The following is a 20,711-nucleotide window of genomic DNA, read 5'->3' as shown; positions in this document are numbered from 1 at the left end:
AGAAAACCTCTCAGTTATTTATTAGCATACACTGACAACGTGTAGAGATGCAAAACCTGCGCAAAAGTACGTCTAAAAATTAAGCTGATGTGGTTGGCAGATCACGAAATCCACATTCATGGATTCGATCACAATACCACAGCCGTTGGATTATTTCCTTTGAACCTTGTGCAAGCTGGGAGCTGGATCTGAAAAATTAACGAAGGTGAAAAAATACACGAAAAAAACTATACAGCGCGTTCTCGTTTTTTATAAAAGTAAACTAAACTGACATGAAGCGTCAAGTGAAAATTCACGTTACATGGAACATAAACAGGAGACAGAAATAGAAATAAAAGAAAAAAGACTATTTAAGTAGTGAGAAAACAAATGCAAGTGAAGACGAGACTGTCAAAGTAACTCTGCAGAGAAAAGAATAAGGTGAGAGAGAGAGAGAGAGAGAGAGAGAGAGAGAGAGAGAGAGAGAGAGAGAGAGAGAGAGAGAGAGAGAGAGCATTCCAGCACAAAGTTCCTGCCAACAAATTCCACTTCAGAGAACAGAAGCAGCTTTTAGCCACACTCTTTGGACATTGCAAAGAATTTCGAGAACGTCTTGGTCGACTCAAAGAAAATTCGCTTATACTGAAACTCTTACATGAGTGACATTTGTATGGCTCTAATAATGCATCGCCAGCCAAATCAATCAATCAATATACGGAATGGTCGATTATGGTCTCTCAATCTTGTAACGACATATTGTGGCTGCCATGAGAGAGAGAAAACGATCAATGGAAACGATAAATGTTGTTGGAGAAAAACTAATAAAGTTACAAATGGCTGCTTTACCTTTAAACGAGTTAAGAATATGAAGTAAATAAAAGATAATGCAGAAACACCTGGGAACCACCTGCTGAGCTTAAAACCCCTGCCAGCATTGAACAGCACCCGGGACTCGACTTCTTTTAGATGACAAGAGCTCGAAGATGCAATGCATTACTACTCTAATACAATTCTCCTTGTATTCTAATAATTTTATTACGTTTTTATCTATTTATTTATTAATTTGTTAATTTAGTTTTTCTTTTTAATATGTGACCTTTTCTTTCTGCATTTCCCATTACCTTTTGTTAGTTCTCTCTAAGGGAATATAGAATTTTAGCCAAAGGCCAAGCGCTGGGACCTATGAGGGCATTTAGCGGTGAAAGGGTAACTGATGGTAAAAAGGTTTGAAAGGCGTAACAGGAGAAAAACATCGCGGTTGCACTATGAAACAACTGTTAGGAGAGGGTGGAAAGTTAAGATGGAAGAAAGACAATATGATTAGAGGTGCAGTAAAAGAAATGAAAGGGACGCGGCAGAGAATCTCAAGTAATGCCTATTGTACACCGCATGAGGTGCACTGACGGCACGAGCTCCCTGCGGGAAGTTCTTTCTAATGAACATCATATTCTTTGAAAGCATGAATTTCACGTCAGTGGGCCCGTGGGCTTGCTCCATATGAATACGGTTCATCTTCTGAATAATAAAAACATTCAACCCCCTACTGATAGCAGAGGATTCAAATCTCATGCGAGGACGGAACTACGTAGGCACGTTCAGCTGAAAACGACTGTGTCACTGCTTACCTATGCAGTAAATTATGAACGTGGTAGTCAGTAGACTGAAGGAGGACACAGCAGTGGATAAAGAAAAGCATGGAATCATGGAGTTAACCGCCTAAAGCAGTCGTTCTCAACCAGAGGGGAATTCCCCCCCTTAGGGGGGAATTTCAGAGTTTCAGGGGAGGAACTGTGACCACAGAGTGGCAGGCTCAAACTGGCTCTAGAGCCACACAAAATGCAGTTGGCATCAGTCTGCACTACTGAGACGTCACGCTGGTCTTTCTCTCTGCTAGTTTGTGTGTTTGTGGTACTATTTTGTTGCCTATCATTTGGAATGCACCTTTTGAGGCAGACAATTTTGGAAAAGGGGGGAGGGGGAATGGCAATCTGACATATGGTTAAAGGGTGCAAGGGCCAAAAAAGGTAGAGAACAACTGGCCTAAACTCATATGAAGAGCAGAGAATAAAAGGTTGGAAGGTCTGAGTATGAAATGGAGAGTAAACAAACCGGTTTCCACCCAACAGGTGATTCACAGAACCTACAATTATAGCCTCAGTGAGATCAAGGCCCCATACAGAGGGCGAATTATTTCTGAACTACAGGTCCCATATGCAGCGTTAGAGTTTTTCCCGGCTCGATGTCCCTAATGGAAAGCAAGATTTGGTCATTTTTACAAGCAGGATTCCATGGGATATGGTGGGGATATTTTTATATTTACTTTTTCTTTTTAAGACAAGGGAGACCGTACAAGACTTTATTATTATTGGTGGAATATTTTTTACTCGTGACCCCATTAGATGAACTGCCAGTTCGCGAGTTTTTCTTGATTCGGGGAAAAGACGAAATGGCCTGGGAATGGGAAGAAGGGACGGGAGGGGGAGAGAAACGAGAGGGTTAGATCTATTCCTGTCCACCCTACATGTCCTTGGCCCAAAACGCCCGTTGGGAAGCAACGACTCTCAGAAAGCAGTCTCTAATGAAAATTCAAAAATGCTACAAGCTTATTTTCTTGAAGTATTCGATTTAACGATGCTACATGGCTAAATGCCTTGAACTCTGCAGCGTGTCGATGATATTTAGATTTTTAGTTTTCTGTAAAAGAAAACTATTGTGCCGGCTTTGTCTGTCCGCCCGCACTTTTTCTGTCCCCCCCCCCAGATCTTAAAAACTACTGAGGCCAGAGGGCTGCAAATTGGTATGCTGATCATCCACCCTCCAATCATCAATATATCAAATTGCACCCCTCTAGCCTCACCAGTTTTTATTTTATTTAAGGTTAAAGTTAGCCATAATCGCGCTTCTGACAACGATATAGAACAGGCCACCACCGGGCAGTGGGTAAAGTTTCATAGGCCGCGGTTCATATGTCATTCCACCGAGACTACCGAAAGATAGATCTATTTTCGGTGGCCTTGATTATACGCTGTAGCGGCTGTACAGAACACTCGACTGCGCCGAAGAGACTTCGGCGCAATTTTTACTTGTTTTATCGTCATTACTTACAACAAAATCTAAAAAGATCGGACTACCAAAATAAGCATCCTGTAACATTACGAGGAGTCGTAACAGAATTGAAAACATATCATGCTTTATAAGAACTTTCATTCCTCTTACAATGATAAATGTTATCGCATCCAGCTAGCCTTCAGTCAGGATCAAGGGGCCAGACTCTCCTTTAGAGTCGTCTGAAAACTTATGGCAATAAAATCATCACTATAATCACCATTACCACCATCATCATCATCACCATCTTCACTTCAATAACTCTTATTGAGAGTGTAATTCCCCCTCGATGAAAAGCACTCCAAAAGGTCCGCCAGAGCGAGAAAAACCCATCGGTCTCACACAAGAGGAGGACATTGCAAGCTATCCAGTCGTAAGTGACCATCCACGAGGAACGAAAGCACCACAATATCCGCCTCCGTTGGACCGGATGCAACTTCTCCCTCTTTCAGTCTTTTAATATGTTTCTCTTCCGGATGTACAATCATGAACTGACCTCGGTAACTGGCAAGTCTCTCTCTCTCTCTCTCTCTCTCTCTCTCTCTCTCTCTCAGCGTTCGACTCTCCGAGCGGCCAATGAAGAATTAGAGGAATTTATTTCTGGTGACAGAAATTCATTTCTCGTCATTATGTGGTTCGGATTCCACAATAAGCTGTAGGTCCCGTTGCTAGGTAACCGGTTGGTTCTTAGCCACGTAAAATAACTTTCTCTCTCTCTCTGAGGAGCGTGAGGACACGAACACTGTCAGCAAGCGTTACCTACCGGCGATAACCGCAGAGCGTCAAGGGAATACACATGACGAAGTTTTATGAATAAACTTCATCGACTAATACAGTACTTGGGAGTTTTGCTCCGCCACTAAAGTATTCACGTATACATCAATTCTTGATTCCCTTTGCCTCATTTGAAGAATAATAAATGCTATTTGCCTATCAAATCACACGTGAGGAGCAATCCCAATATTAGATTAATCCACTTTGTTTTTCGTTGCATAACTTTGTAAAATATCAAATAGTTAAGTCCGATTCCATTACTTTTTTATTTCCCAATCTTCAAACCTATCTGCCTCCCCTCCCCCGCCACCCTCCTACACAAATACACATAAACGCACTTCCTCTTCTAGAAAACAATCCTCTTAAAAAACTACCCAACTCCCGTAAGTACCGGCCTGTACTCATCTCAAAAAAAAAAAAAAAAAAAAAAAAAAAATAGCACTTTCCTTAAATAATGAATTACGCTCACTCGTAAGAGCAACGACAATTCTACTTGAATCTATTCACCACATGCGTCGTTGAGCGAAGCCTTGATGTCAAGTATTCGGGTTCATAAGAACCCGGCTACCTAATAAATCAAGGGATCTTTCCTAGATAATGACCCACAGCAGAGTTCGGGGGTCGTTATCTAGGACTAATATTTTTGGGGGTTCATTATCTTTATGATACTGACAATTTTTTGTTTATGTTTTTTACAGTCATCCCCAACGGACTAGTACTAAACACGCCGCAAAGGTGGAAACATACCGGGTTCAAACCCTTGGGGGTCATTATCTAGGGAAGACCCGAATAAAGCTCCCAGTATTAATATTCTTATATCAATTTATTACTGCCGTGTCGGTCCCATTAGGTGAGACGCTGACCTTTACATTAACTTAAGAATGTAACCCTTGACCCGCCATTGTCAACTGGTTAAGGTTAGGGTTAAGTTCAAGGTTGAGGTGGAGGTTAAAGGGAGTAGGTGGGTTCGTACGTAGCCGGTTTGACTGGTGACAGTGGCGCCAATTATTAAAATGAAACCAGTTTCCGCTAAGAGCGTGGAGTCTCGTGAGGGCATTCAGGGGAAATAACGTGTACTAACCTAGGCCATAAGATTTACTCCATACAACCAAAATGAAGGCTTTAAAGTAATCCAGTTCATACTGTGACTGACGTCATACGATATACATTACCATTTGATGCCATTTAGTTAGTTATATAATAAGCACCAATTCCATATAATTTGGTAGCCTAATCTGAAGTGTATTCTTCAACAAATGGACTGATTTACTTTTATATACACACATATATATATATATATATATATATATATATATATATATATATATATATATATATATAATATATATATATATATATATATATATATATATATATATATATATATATATATATATCTATATATATATATATATATACTTTACCTTTTTACTTGAAGGTATAAACCAGAAATGGCTAATGAACAGCTTCCATTAAACATCACATAACAAGCTACCATTCTTATGTGAAAGTCTTAAATGAATGTTTCGATTACCATTATTCCCCCTACAAAAATACTGTTAACTTGCAACGCAACCTTTCACAGAACAGAAATACAAGCAAATGCAAACACTGATCCCGTATTTTCGCTCGTAAGTTTTCCTACGATATTGTTATGTATTTATTCATTGTATTTTGATACAACACAGAGAATACTTTATTTTTTCCTGGTTTACTTCTATGGGATTAAAAAATAATCCGGATGGGCAAACACCTTCCATTTAAATCCTACTTGGCTTTTCCGTTGCACGTAACGTGAGCTTTGCAAAAGACTAGACTTTTTATCTTCGGTAAGCATTGTAGAGGAACTAAGTCTTTATTTTACGTTAACGTTGTTTAAAACTAAAATAATTTTCCTTCTAAAACCAGTGAAACGGTCTGAAGCTTCTGTACGATCCACGAGAAGTAGAGTATTCGGAATGATCTTGTTTCCTGTTTCAATTCACATCGTGACGATATGATCAAACTTATTTAATTATTGTCCGTGAACAGAAATGGCATATATGTAGGTATATATATATATATATATATATATATATATATATATATATATATATATATATATATATATATATATATATATGTATATATATATATATATATATATATATATATATATATATATATATATATATATATATACAGTGCATATAGACCAAAAGAAAATATTAAAACCAAATGAAAAACAGAACTGCTTTTAAAAGTCCAACATTCATGAACGTCATGAAATAAAGAAGCCGGAAGATAATCCCGAAGCATGACAACATATAAGGAGAGAGAAACTCACGGAACCGCGGAATCAACAAATCACTGACTTTCCAAGGAAAGTGGTAAGACTCAGCCTACGCAAAGTTATATCCAAACCCGGAATATATCAGGAGGCAGAATCACGTGGGTGCAGTAGGTATTTTTTATTTATTATTCATGATTCTGTATAAAAACGCAGACCGCGATTGAGGAAGTGATACGATAAAACTTAGAACTTGGAAGGGTCGCGGTGAGGGTGCATCCGTGAACAGCGCCAAGTGCAACGGCTTAAAGTTGTAGGAGCATACCGCTATCCTTGCCTTAATAAGGGAAACTACATGGATGATATATATATATATATATATATATATATATATATATATATATATATATATATATATACATATATATAATATACTGTATATATATATATATACATTAATGATTATATATATATATATATATATATATATATATATATATATATATATATATATATAATATATATATATATATATATACTGTATATATATATATATACATATATATATATATATATATATATATATATATATATACGATATATAATCATTAATCTACAGTACAAGTGTCGTTCAATATCCAATTTACGCTGCTTCGAGAATATCCCTGACGGGGAATTATCACCGAAGGGAATTATACAGTAAGTGATAAATGGATCGGTACTGCTGGTCTCGACCATATATATATATATATATATATATATATATATATATATATATATATATATATATATATATATATATATATATATATATATATATATATATCGTATATTGCAACGTACAAGTCGATTTCAATTATTTTACCTGATATTGTTGTTCTAGAGCTATACTTGGTAGATGAGTCGACCCTCTAAACTAGGGTCATTACGGGTTGTCAATTATGGTATTTTCCAGCACTCACAAACATTCAGCATCCATTACCATGATTATTCGGTTTGAAATTGTTTTATTTTTGTTTTATATTTTTCCTTGATATGTATTTAGGGTAATGGTAATATATAACTTGGACGTTTTTAATAAAGTACGGTATTTGCGTAAGTTAAATGTCACTCCTCTCTTACTCCAGTGTATCTGAACAAGGATACACAACCGCGTTGCCTTCCAGCAGAAAGAGCTGTTCCGTGTCAATAACTTGTATACACAACGTTAATAGACTTTAAGGTTTATTAGTTAAAGGTAATTGCACTGCATTTTTCCAACTTACATTGCATATAAGTGACCCATAGGAGGGGTAGTGCACTGTAGGCATTACTAAAGGTTCTTTGCAGCGTCCATTCGGCCCCTGGCTGCAACCCCTTTCATTCCTTTTACTGCACCTCCATTCATATTTATCTTTCTTCCATCTTGCTATCCACCATCTCTTAATAATTATTTCATAGTGCAACTGCGAGGTTTTCCTCCTGTTACACCTTTCAAAACTCACTACTCTCAACTTCCTTCCCAGCGCTGAATGGCCTCATAGGTCCCAGTGCTTGGCCTTTGGCCTAAACTCTATATTCCTTCTGCAAGCGCCCCAGTACCGTATGTTTGTTAAATATCATATGGTTAACACCGAAAGATATTAAATGTTTTTAAGTCTCGGTAATGAATGGGACGATGGGACGAGTGTTAACACAGACCTTAGGTCAAGTTCAGTAGCGGTTTTAGTTATCCTGTGGTTCCCGTCGCAACTATATTTAAAGGCTGATATTTCATACCTGCTGCGCAAGTCGACCCTTAATTTTGATAATAAAAATCTGACTTTAAAACTCGACTTATACGCCGAAATATATGGCATATATTATATATATACATATACAGTATATATAATATATATATGTACATATATATATAAATACATATAATATATATATATATATATATATATATATATATATATATATATATATATATATATATATATATATATATATATATATATATATATATATATATATATATATATATATATATATATATATGTATGTGCGTGTATTATTCCCTTATATGAAGCGCTTTATAGAGAATTTCAACACAACAGTCACTACCACATTTTTACCTCATCTGGCGAATCGCCGGTGATACGCTAGGCAGAAAATTTCCACACATTTGGCCTTTTATACACCAATATCTCTTTCACTTCTGCTATCAGGTCCTTTCTAGGTCTTTCTCTCCCTTAAAAACTTCTGAATTAAACTCTTTTCAACAACCTATCGTTCTTTAGTCTCTACAGGACCAAACTACCTCTTCACAATTGTCCAACTTTTGCATACGTTAAACTGTACATTCATATATATATATATATATATATATATATATATATATATATATATATATATATATATATATATATATATATATCTTCTTTTTAACGTGCTTTTTCCCATTTCTGTATGGGGTAAGCACGATGCCTTCTTTTGAAGGACTTTTGATTTGGCTTTGGGGTAGACCGTAGTCTCGATCGGCTGCCCTGCCTGACATCGCTTAGACCCCGGTAGCGTATGGTACCTGTATCATACCAGACCCAACGCCCTTTCTCCCAGCAGCGAGTTGTTGTTGCGCGGGTAGGTCGAGAGTTCGAGACGTGTGAGATGTTTGTTATGTTTTTTGAAGATGTTGGAGTGGCTTTGTTTTGTGTGTGTATTTAGTCTGTAACACCCATTTGCTTTTTAAGCAAACCTATCCGTTGATTACATACATAATCCCGGGGTGTCTACACGCATAGCAAAGTGTCCGCCTCTCTGACCAGTCGGCTGTGGATTTGAACCCGCGCCACAGACCTCTACGAAGTCCGAAGCTGCTGCTGTAACCGACTGTGCCATCGAGGCTTCTTATATATATATATATATATATATATATATATATATATATATATATATATATATATATATATATATATATATATATATATATATATATATATATATATATATATATATATATATATATATATATATATAAACAACTCAAGTCGAACACGAGACCTCTCTCATATCAAGCTAAGTCCCAGCCACTTGAATATAAGCCTAACTCACAAACCTATAAATAGAATGCTAAGTGCTCTGAAATATTCAACTTAACAATCGTTACACAAGCTATAAGGTCAATGACTCAGCGGTTAGAACAAAATTTCTTCGTTAGATAGACAACTGTGTACGAAAACTCCTGTTTATTTCTTACCTTGAGCATCGTCAATGCCATCTGTAACACGTGAATGTCTCCGACATGAGTACTATCGATAATTATTACTATCAAGGTTAAATTCTGTAGATGCCTTTTATTATCCGTTTCGCATCTGATGTTCTGCACGTGTAACTTTTCTTTTTCTTGTCGATTGATAATGAATAACCGATAACATACAGCTTCATTTTTTTAAAGCATGCATTATTTGTTACTTTCTTCCTTCTGTTTCATATCTTTCATTTTCTGTTCTGCTTTGCAGGTATATGGTCTCGCATGCTTTTCCAATTTGGATGTTTGCTTATTTATGATGATGATGATGATGATATGATGATGATGATGATAATAATAATAATAATAATAATAATAATAATAATAATAATAATAATAATTTTTCAATTTTCGTTAGTGTGAACTTCCATAAAAGCTTCCATGAAGGTTTGCTCTTTCCACCAATAATAACAATAATAATAATAATAATAATAATAATAATAATAATAATAATAATAATAATAATAATAATACTAATTTTTCAATTTTCGTTAGTGTGAACTTCCATGAAAGCTTCCATGAAGGTTTGCTCTTTCCACCAATAATAATAATAATAATAATAATAATAATAATAATAATAATAATAATAGTAATAATAATAATAATAATAATAATAATAATAATAATAATAATAATTTTTAAATTTTCGTTAGTGTGAATTTCCATGAAAGCTTCCATGAAGGTTTGCTCTTTCCACCTATAATAATAATAATAATAATAATAATAATAATAATAATAATAATAATAATAATAATAATAATAATAATATTTCTTCTGATTATCTAGATGTTCTTGTACTCTAATGGGTGCCAAAAAATTGTTGAAGCGACACTTACATTCCTTTAAAAAATAAAAATCTACAATAATATTAACTCATCACCTGCGATTAACACTGACCAAGTCGGAGGACTGTATCTTTTCCCTGTCCGTCTGTCTGTCTGTCTGTCTGTCAGTGATTCTGTCACGTTTATCTTATTATGGCTAATCCGCTCTACGGTATAAGGGAATTCGTCGAAGTTGATGGAAAGCCCACCATCATAAAACGCGCAAACTGTTAGCATTTTTAAGTCACTCAGGAAATCTGAGCTAGTATTTAAATCTATCTATAATAATAAAATCCGAGAGGATCTGATCTTGTATGTCCTCCACGGGGGGACAGTGTGGGGGGGGAGACATGAAACAGCCACCAAACCCCCGCAAACCGGTTTGTCCGCCCGGGTTGGGTGGAGTAGGTAGGGGAACGGGAGGGTAGGGGGGACAGCAGCCCCAGGTTCCAGCGGGCATAGCGCGCGCTAACAGGTAAAAATGAATTTTCTTGCTGATCTTTACGCGCAGTTGTTTGTAAATAACACGATCTGGATATTTACACTTGCTGCCTTAGCTACAGTAGGCCGGGGGAAGGGATTCGGTTCAGCCAAAGCCCGCGGAAGAGCTGACGTCACGACCTAAGCTGAGCGGAAAAGGACTTATTTTGGGTCGCGGATGGGTAGACCTTGTATTCTCTAGACCTTGATAAAAGAGATGCATGAAACGAGGTCGTCCGTGTGCCCTCTCAACGGATCCGGATCCGGATCCGGATCCGGGTCCGGATCCGGATCCGGGTCCGGGTCCCTGTGTGTGTGTGTGTGTGTGTGTGTGTTTAGGGAGAGAGGAGAGCCACAATATACGACAAAGTTTTTACCAAACATCTCGCCGGGAGGAAATTGTACAAGTTATCTGCCTTGCATTGACCATAATTGTTTCCTTTTGAAATCGTTATGGTCGGAATGTCCAGCGAGAACTTGGTTCGGGGTTGGTAGGGTTCATATACTGGAATGCCTTAGCAATACACTTTTAATGCCTGTTTAAAAAGGCACTCATTTGGTCAATTAAGAGTGGCCCGTGTACTTGACGAAAGCACGTAGTTTAACTGAAAACCTTTTAAAAATGTCTTCTTCCAAACATATTGTAAGGGCAAAATAAACAATAGAAATCTAGCTTCAACCTGACGCTTCTTCGCCTTGAAGGATGACGTAATTATACGTCCATGACTATCAGGAAATATCAGGTTTATCTATGTTCACGTGTATTTACCAAATGCACCTATCTTTACGTAACCTATTTACCAGAAGCAGTTTTAGTGTGTAATAAAGTATTATTACTTGTTTTACTGTGCACTTATATACATATACACACGAATGAATACATAAAAAATTAAGCAAAATTTATGTTAAAAACAATCTGTACCGATTGTTTTTAAAACAAATTGATAACGATCTGTCCACTTTCGAAAAACTCCCAACAAAGTTTTATATAAAACTGGAGTCAGCAGCAATCCAAATAGTTTTAATCCTCAAGTAATGATGACTGGTCCACTTAATGAAGCTCTGCTTACTAACAGCCTTACATGGCACACTGTAGAGTCTAGACAGTCAGCAGTGTCCCTTCCACCACCAGCATTACTTGCTGCTTTTTGCTTTTCATCTATTTCCTTTGGTCTCTTCTCTCCTAGCTTTCCAACACCTTTAACTTTGTCTTGCTCCTGTTTTTCACCCTTTATTTAGTTGAACAACTGTAAGTGCAGCACTATGCCCGACGCGGCTGTTCCCAGTACAGGGTGCAGACTATGGCTTGTGTTACTGGAGCCCTTTATAGCTGTAAAGGGAACTTTCGTGGTCCATGCTTGGTTCATTTGCTCGTCTTAACATTTTTAGAATTTCTACTTTCGGAGAGAGAGAGAGAGAGAGAGAGAGAGAGAGAGAGAGAGAGAGAGAGAGAGAGAGAGAGAGAGAGAGAGAGTGTTTCTAGTTTTTAATTTATAAGGAGTCAGAAACAGGGATGATTAACAAGTGTCACAAAAGTGCCACTACTTGAGAAAAACTTACATAACATCAATAAGTGTAGAATAAATACGATTTTTAAATCAAGACTTCAAACTTCTTGTGAACGCGAAAAAAATGGAAAAAGACATTGCAAATATATACATATATATATATATATATATATATATATATATATATATATATATATATATATATATATATATATATATATATAATAAATAAACGATTGAAAACCACATTGCAAAAAAATAAGCACACACACGCACATTATATATATATATATATATATATATATATATATATATATATATATATATATATATATATATATATATATATATATATATATATATATATATATAAATACGTTCAAAATGTGTACTGCGCACGTCTGTAGTAAAACAAGTGCAATTCCTCAAAAAGTGCCCATGTCTTCAAAGTTACTTTCACACCTGATTAGTTTTTCGGACGTCACTAGGATCCACTAGACCCCAGATCTGTAATGATCACAGGAGCATGTGTGCCAGAAACATATGACACACACACACACCTAGTGACCCATATACATAGTGACCAGCTCCAATGTATATAACTTCACTGATGGAAAGACTAGCGGTGTAGAAAGTATTATTTCTTTTTCAATATGATCTAACAATATGCACGAGCAACTCTCTTACCATCTATTTTTCTTTAGTGTTCATCCCGTGTATTCTACGTCTTGTCTCATGTTCACCTCTACTGTTGGCGTCTAAATTCGACATTTTTGCGTCTGTAGATTTTCATGGACCTTCACACTCGAATATTATCCTTTTTGGTACTGTTTTTTTTTTATTATTATTAATATACCATAGTAAATGATAAACTTACAGTAAATGATTTTGATTCGGGTAGCTTTACAAATTTCAATCACATCCGTAAAATGGTTGTAAAATCTGGGTACTGACTTACGCAGGTCATCTTGGGTATTCAGAATGACTCAGGCATAAAAAAACTACAAAATTAATCATTAGATTACAGCTGTAACTGTTCTGACGTAAAAATACTACTACGGCTCGATGCTGACATTTCATGACGTTATTACCCATAAATGTAATAATTACAATACGACCAAGAAACTTTTGGAATCATTTATCAATATAAATATTTATTTTGTCAGAAATATAATAAAAAGTAGAGGTGACTAAAAATAATTTTTGTTTTGGAAAAGTTATTAAGCAAAACATTTTGAGGATATTGGAGTGGGCGATGCACCCCCACCCTCCAAAAGCAGCCACGTCCCCTTAAAACTTGCATCAAGTTTTGACAATAACAACAGCAACAACAGCAGTAATAATACGGAACAACAAATCAACATAACGACATCATCATGACAAAAAAAAAAAAAACGCAAAAATATTTTTCAACAGCAGCACTATAATGTTTTTTTCTTTAGGTACATAGTGCCATCTGATAAGATAGTGGAGACTTTGTACACTAGTGGCAAGATAACACTCAGTATAAAAGTAATCAACTAATTACATAACAGCATGTTAAATAAAACATTTTTTTCTGAAGCAACGCATCGAAGATCGCAATGAAATTCCACCATTGCTAAAACTAAAGTAACATAGTATTCATTGTGTCAACTTCTGGCGTAATTAAGTTGAATGGAAATTGTGCTAATTTGTAAGAACGATTATGACACAACGTCAAGTGTATAGACATATCTATTCTTTGTGTTCAACAACAAATTACGGGTGCTCAACTCCAAGCTTAGACTTGCCGTCTTCTAGCACGGGGACAGTATCTTTCACGACTGGCTCATATATATATATATGAATTTCCCTCTAGACCCTCCCCTTTTACCGTCACTCTTGACGGTATATACAGTACGTGTAAGACGAGCAACAACAATAATTAACACTAATCAAAAATCATCTGTTACGGAATTTTTCTCCTAACAGATTCAATCCAGATGAAACAGTTCTCGGATGGATGTGTCAGTGACTGCTGTTTTGGGATAACACCTCACTGAATAATAACAATACGTGCAGAGGAGCAAATTTAAGAATTCTCTGCCGTTCTGAGATTCAAGGGTGATGTTGCTCTCCCTCAGAAGAGCTTCCATCAAGTTCTTGCAGGGGTCTAAGCCATTTTTTTTACGCCATATCGAAAACTAACTCGATAGAATTTTAGAATTTCAGAGAAATATGATCTGCTGTCTCCGCAATCATATTGTCGTGCATATTTACTTTTTAGGAAAATTAACCAAGGCCTTGGTGGAATTTAGTACTGTTACAGAAATGCATATATCCTCACCCAACTGAACAGCACAGCAATTCCAGCTATGTGACGCAGTAATTCCAGGTGTGACACAATCTTAAAAACAATACATTCACTACCTTCTGACGGCAAGAAGCGTAATTTTCGATGACTCCGTCTTAAGGAAAAAGCCTCGTTGGACGAGTCGGTAGAGTTCTCGGCTAGCATTCTGCTAGGCCCGAGTTCGAGTCTCCAGTCGGCCCAATGAAGAGCTAGAGGAATTTATTTCTGGTGACAGAAATTCATTTCTCGGTATCGGATTCCACAATAAGCTGTAGGTCCCGTTGCTAGGTAACCAATTGGTTCTTAGCCCGTAAAATAAGTCTAATCCTTCGGGCCAGCCCTAGGAGAGCTGTTAATCAGCTCGGTGGTCTGGTTAAACTAAGGTATACTTAACTTTGTCTTAAGGAAAATGGGGTACATTGACAGGGATCACTGCTTTGGTGGGGTATATTGACAGGGATCACTGCTTTGGTGGGGTATATTGACAGGGATCACTGCTTTGGTGCCCAGCCCCCCAAAATCTTCCTCAGGGTCTTACTTCCAATTCCAAACAAGGAGAATAATACCTTGGGCGCCCTTTGCAGCCGAAATGGGCTCCAATAACACAGGCCGTGATCTGCACCCTGTACTGGGAACAGCCAGCGTCCGGCACTGTACCTCCTTCCCGCCCTTCCCAAGGATGAAAAAACAAATAAAAAGTGAAAAGCTTGTGCAAAGCTAAGTTGAAGAATTGGAAAGCTAGGAAGGAAGAGCCAAACGAGAATAATACAAAGTAGTTTTGATGTATAAAACGAACTGCCTTAAGAACAGAACACTTCCATGCTCGATGACTAGGCAGCAAAATATTCCATCAGTTGTACAGAGAATACTGTTATCGTACAGGATTATGCGCTATCATGAGGAGCAAATCACAATAACTCAGAGTGATAACAAAGTACAATGTTTAAGAACAAGCACAAAACACAACTATTCCTCAAGAACCAAAGTTTTATCATGTACAAACTGGCACTAGGCACCAGAAATGTAATGGCACATGAACAATGCTCTAATTACAGAGCACATTACGCTATACCGCATGGCACAGGGTGATATCACATGGCACACTGTCAAATATGCGGAACCTAACCGGTGTATAAAGACAGAAATCTCTTTGCAAAACAGTATCTTAATGGCAGACGCCACGAAAACTACAGGGTGATTCAAAAGCCTGGACATAACGGAAATATTTTTTTAAACCTAGTCCTTGAAAGGCTGCCTAGGTCACACTTTCTCCTTCCGTGGGGTTATTTCCTCTGGGGACATGTGGCATCAACTATTTAAAGAGAGGACACTAAAACAATTGCCACTGTTACTCCCATAAAACTGGGACACATCCTTAACACTGTTTTATCTGAGAGACATCCTTAAGACAATGTTTTAACTGAGAGACATCCCTAACACAATGTTTTAACTGAAAGACATCCCTAACACAATGTTTTAACTGAGACATCTTTAACACAATGTTTTAACTGAAAGACATCCCTAACACAATGTTTTAACTGAGACATCTTTAACACAATGTTTTAACTGAAAGACATCCCTAACACAATGTTTTAACTGAGACATCTTTAACACAATGTTTTAACTGAGAGACATCCCTAACACAATGTTTTAACTAAGATAGCATCCCTAACACAATGTTTTAACTGAGAGACATCCTTAATACAATGTTTTAACTGAGAGACATCCCTAACACAATGTTTTAACTGAAAGACATCCCTAACACAATGTTTTAACTGAGACATCTTTAACACAATGTTTTAACTGAGAGACATCCCTAACACAATGTTTTAACTAAGATAGCATCCCTAACACAATGTTTTAACTGAAAGACATCCCTAACACAATGTTTTAACTGAGACATCTTTAACACAATGTTTTAACTGAGAGACATCCCTAACACAATGTTTTAACTAAGATAGCATCCCTAACACAATGTTTTAACTGAGAGACATCCTTAATACAATGTTTTAACTGAGACACATCCCTAACACAATGTTTTAACTGAGAGACATCCCTAACACAATATTTTAACTGAGAGACATCCTTAATACAATGTTTTAACTGAGAGACATCCCTAACACAATGTTTTGATCCCCGTAGGAGGGTAGTGCCGTCAGTGCACCTCATGTGGTGGACTGTGGACAGTAATTAAGGATCTTTGCAGCGTGCCTTCGGCCCCTAGCTGCAACCCCTTTTGTTCCTTTTACTGTACCTCCTTTCATATTCTCTTTCTTCCACCTTACTCTCCACCCTCTCCTAACAATTGATTCATAGTGCAACTGGGAGTTTTTCCTCCTGCTACACCTTTCAAACCTTTTACTATCAATTTTCGTTTCAGCGCTGAATGACCTCATAGGGCCCAGTGCTTGGCCGTTGGCCTAAATTCTATATTCAACAACGTTTTGACACTCACAATCAATATTTCGAATATAAAGTGATGTAAAACCATCAGTGTGTTTACACAATAAAAGTAAATAATTTTCCGTGTGCGTCTTAACTTCTGAATCACTGTAAACAAGCAAATGAAGAGACTGCGTAGCAGACTACCTTGACTAGAACTCAGTGTGTGGGGAGGAGGGTTTGGCGTATCTTATTGGCATGAGAGCTCTGGCAAATCTTCAATAAACAATATAATAGCAAAGTCAAACAAGGTCCTTCGTATCTTGATTGTCATCGCACTTAGAAAATACACATTTTTATGCGGAAAATCTGAAAATATTCATATTAAGAGGAAAAGCAAACGTTTAACTTCGGTTTCAAAGAATTACCAAATCACGCACAAACACAAACAGCCACATACTCACGCAAGCACGCACACACACATATACAGTATGTATATATATATATATATATATATATATATATATATATATATATATATATGAGCTAGTACTTTCTTCTAACTGATATCATCTGACGTTGCAAATATACGAGAAGTACTAGCCCCAATCAAGTTCCTAATTTTTCCTTTTCGTGGCTATACTGTATACATATTTTAAGATCATTATGTGCTAACTCTCGTGATATATATATATATATATATATATATATATATATATATATATATATATATATATGTGTGTGTGTGTGTGTCATGCACATACAAAATAACTGATTCTCCATAACATATAAGATACCTAAATACTATGGAAACATTCGCATAAAAATTGAACCGTTTTCCACATAACTAAAAACACCAAGATCTTTTACAAAAAAAAAAAATGAGAATACTAGACCTAATTATCTGGGAATGCCAGGGACACAATAAGGCCAAGAAAAACATCTGGGCTTCGCATCCGGAGGCGATGCTTTACGGAGAAGAGACATCTCGAAAGACGAACAGACAAAAAGACCAGAGATTCTCAAGGGAAAAAATCTGCACCATATCCTGGGCTGTAAACAGCTTTTTATTAGGGTCATAAAATATACTCTGTTTGGGACATAAAATAGATCTGATTTAGGTCATAAGAAATATTGGCTCATTCAACTGCTCTGGTGAAATATTAATAACAAATATGAATATATACTTTATTTGCGACATAAAATATATTTAATGTAGATCATAAAAAAACTGGCTGAGTCAACTGCTTTGCTGAATTATTAATAATAACAAATATAAAACATTGGAAATGTTAAGAACTGAAATTAATGTTTTCAGCGACGTCCAGAAAAACCACCAACAAATCTTTGAAGAAAAAAAAAAAAAAAAAAAAAAAACTACAGCACTAAAAAAAGGGTCCTTCAAGATAACCTGACTTTCACACACAAATAAAAATCCCTGAGAATTAAAAATTAACAGATATAGAGAAGGAATTACAAAAAAAAAAAAAAAAAAAAAAAAACAGGATAAACTGGATTGTCAAACAATAACAATAAATTAGCGACGAGTTTCCAAACAAAACAAAGTCTAACCTTAAACTGTCGAATCACGAGGAACTGATATGCATTAATGATATGAGAAAAGACAGGTGGACACGGATAAAGAGGAGGTTGTATAAATAAGAGGACAGGTGCAAAAGTGGGGTGTGAATATATAGGCTAAAGTAGGTCAGTAGTCGCTAGAAAACAATGTCCAACTCTTGGCACCGACTTAATTTTTAGCAATATTTACTTTTTCTTTCATTTCTTCATGGCAATTTGAAAATTACACTTAACCGTTTGAATTTGTAGTTAAAAAAGACTAAGAGGAAGAGTGGAGGAAGAGGAATAAAAGGGGCAGGAGGCTCGGAGACTGTATTTTATCTAGTTCCTAAATTTTGGCCCGGAAGCATTTTCCCGAGATGTAACCAAGTATCGGGACCTTTCCATGAAAAAAGCGGAACGCCATATCTTAAAAACTACTCATGGAATTCTCTTGAAAACAATCTCATTGTGTTTCCCACACCCAAATTACTGTTCAACGACTGACCTGATCTGATCTTGTCTGATCTGATCTAATTTAATCTAACCTAGCCTAACCTAACCTAAACAGGGGCATGGCGAAAAAACCGGGGCTGGTGCAATACTAGTATACATCTTGGGGATTTGCGGCCCGGAACAAGATTTGTCATACCGTCCCTGAGGTGCCTACCAAAATCTCAGAAAAAAAATTTGTTTTTTAACTATTTCCTATTCAAAAATTATCAATTTAGTCTCTCTCTCTCTCTCTCTCTCTCTCTCTCTCTCTCTCTCTCTCTCTCTCTCTCACAATACAAGCACGAGCATTACAAGAGAAACTCTTGCCAAATTTTGAAATCCACAAGCAAATTACATTACATTTTAACACAAAATAAAATAAAAAACCAAGCTGGAACGTCAATTTTCGTAACCTATTTGTATACATGCACATTATTTTCATTGTACATTTGGGATAATCTATGAAAAAGAAATCACCCAACATAATAAATACCTATTCGTTTACATGAAAATTTTTATTGTACATTTGGGAACCTTAACAAGATCAAATATATGTGTGGCCACAATAATTCAACCGAAATCATCGACCTTAATAAATACCAAAATTTATCATGTCATTGATAATCCTCTTGGAATTACACGGGCTCTTGCTCTAGTCTTAGGGCGTCCCGTATAAGTATCCGCTTGTTTTCCTCACTATTGTAGCCTTTACAACTCCCTCTGTCTTGTTACTTTCAGACCTGGGCTAGAATTTAGTTGGGTTTTAAAATAACTACATGTCTTTGAAAAGAAACGCAACCGAAAATCTTCATTAATAAAACATGATATGCATCCATATATTTTTGTGTGTAACAACGATAGTCAACGGGTATTTTTCCACGTTCAGATTTGCCACAGTCCAGCTGAAAGCCAGACTATCTTACCGCTGGCCTCTTCATAAGTAAGAAAATGCCACCCGATGTCTTTTACGAGGGATATTGGATTCAAGATATGAGTTCTGGGATGGGGCGCCCCGTCCCTAGAGCGGCGGCCTTCTTTTTTGAATGGTCCTTGGTGCTAAGTAGGCCAGGCGCTGTTGAGGAATACTGGAGAACCAGGGACTAGACTTATTTACGCAAATTTGTAAAAGGAGGTATTAGGATTCATAATGTAGAAAACACTGCGTTAAGATTTAAGTACTGCCAAAGAATTATGCAACATAACACTGTAAATAAACAATGGGACGCTGATACTCTTCGAGGATTGTCTGTTGGCCATTTTAAGAAGACTACCAACATAATGACAGTTGACCAACCTACAGACGTTCGTAAAATAATCGTCACTCAGCAATCCTGAGCCTCTTTCAGATCACGTTATGTGGATGGATGAAATGGATGAGGATATGGTATCTTGAGTCGAAGCCGAGGCACTGAGGCCAAAAGGGCCATTCAGGGCCACAATGAAACGTGAAGAAGCGATAGCGAGCGACAATGGGTGGAGCGATATGTGACCATAATACTGAGAGTCCTGATTCTATACTCCTTACTCTTGAATCTTTCTCAAAATTTAGGAGTAATTAGAAGTATCAATGCCAGAATTTGACACCCAAAACAGACTATTATTTTGTTCTAGCCTGCATTTAGTCACCCGTGTAATTCGGAAGTAATTTCTCGAAAATTCAAGATAAAGTGAATTTATATTGATGTGAATCTCAAGCAGTTTCACAATTTCTCAGCTTATTTACGTCGTGTTCATGAAAGCTGAGAACAAG

The 20,711-nt window shown here is 36.6% G+C and overlaps 1 protein-coding gene across 4 annotated transcripts in view; it reads right to left on the bottom strand.

Annotated features, from left to right (window-relative positions):
- SCaMC (Short Calcium-binding Mitochondrial Carrier) overlaps nucleotides 1–20,711 on the bottom strand; it is a 228,344-nt gene that overhangs the window by 110,268 nt on the left and 97,365 nt on the right. The gene's annotated exons all lie outside the window — the stretch shown is intronic.

Source organism: Macrobrachium rosenbergii, chromosome 1, assembly GCF_040412425.1.
Source record: "Macrobrachium rosenbergii isolate ZJJX-2024 chromosome 1, ASM4041242v1, whole genome shotgun sequence".
NCBI classification, from domain to species: domain Eukaryota; kingdom Metazoa; phylum Arthropoda; class Malacostraca; order Decapoda; family Palaemonidae; genus Macrobrachium; species Macrobrachium rosenbergii.
This window is presented reverse-complemented; position numbering and strand designations above follow the sequence as displayed.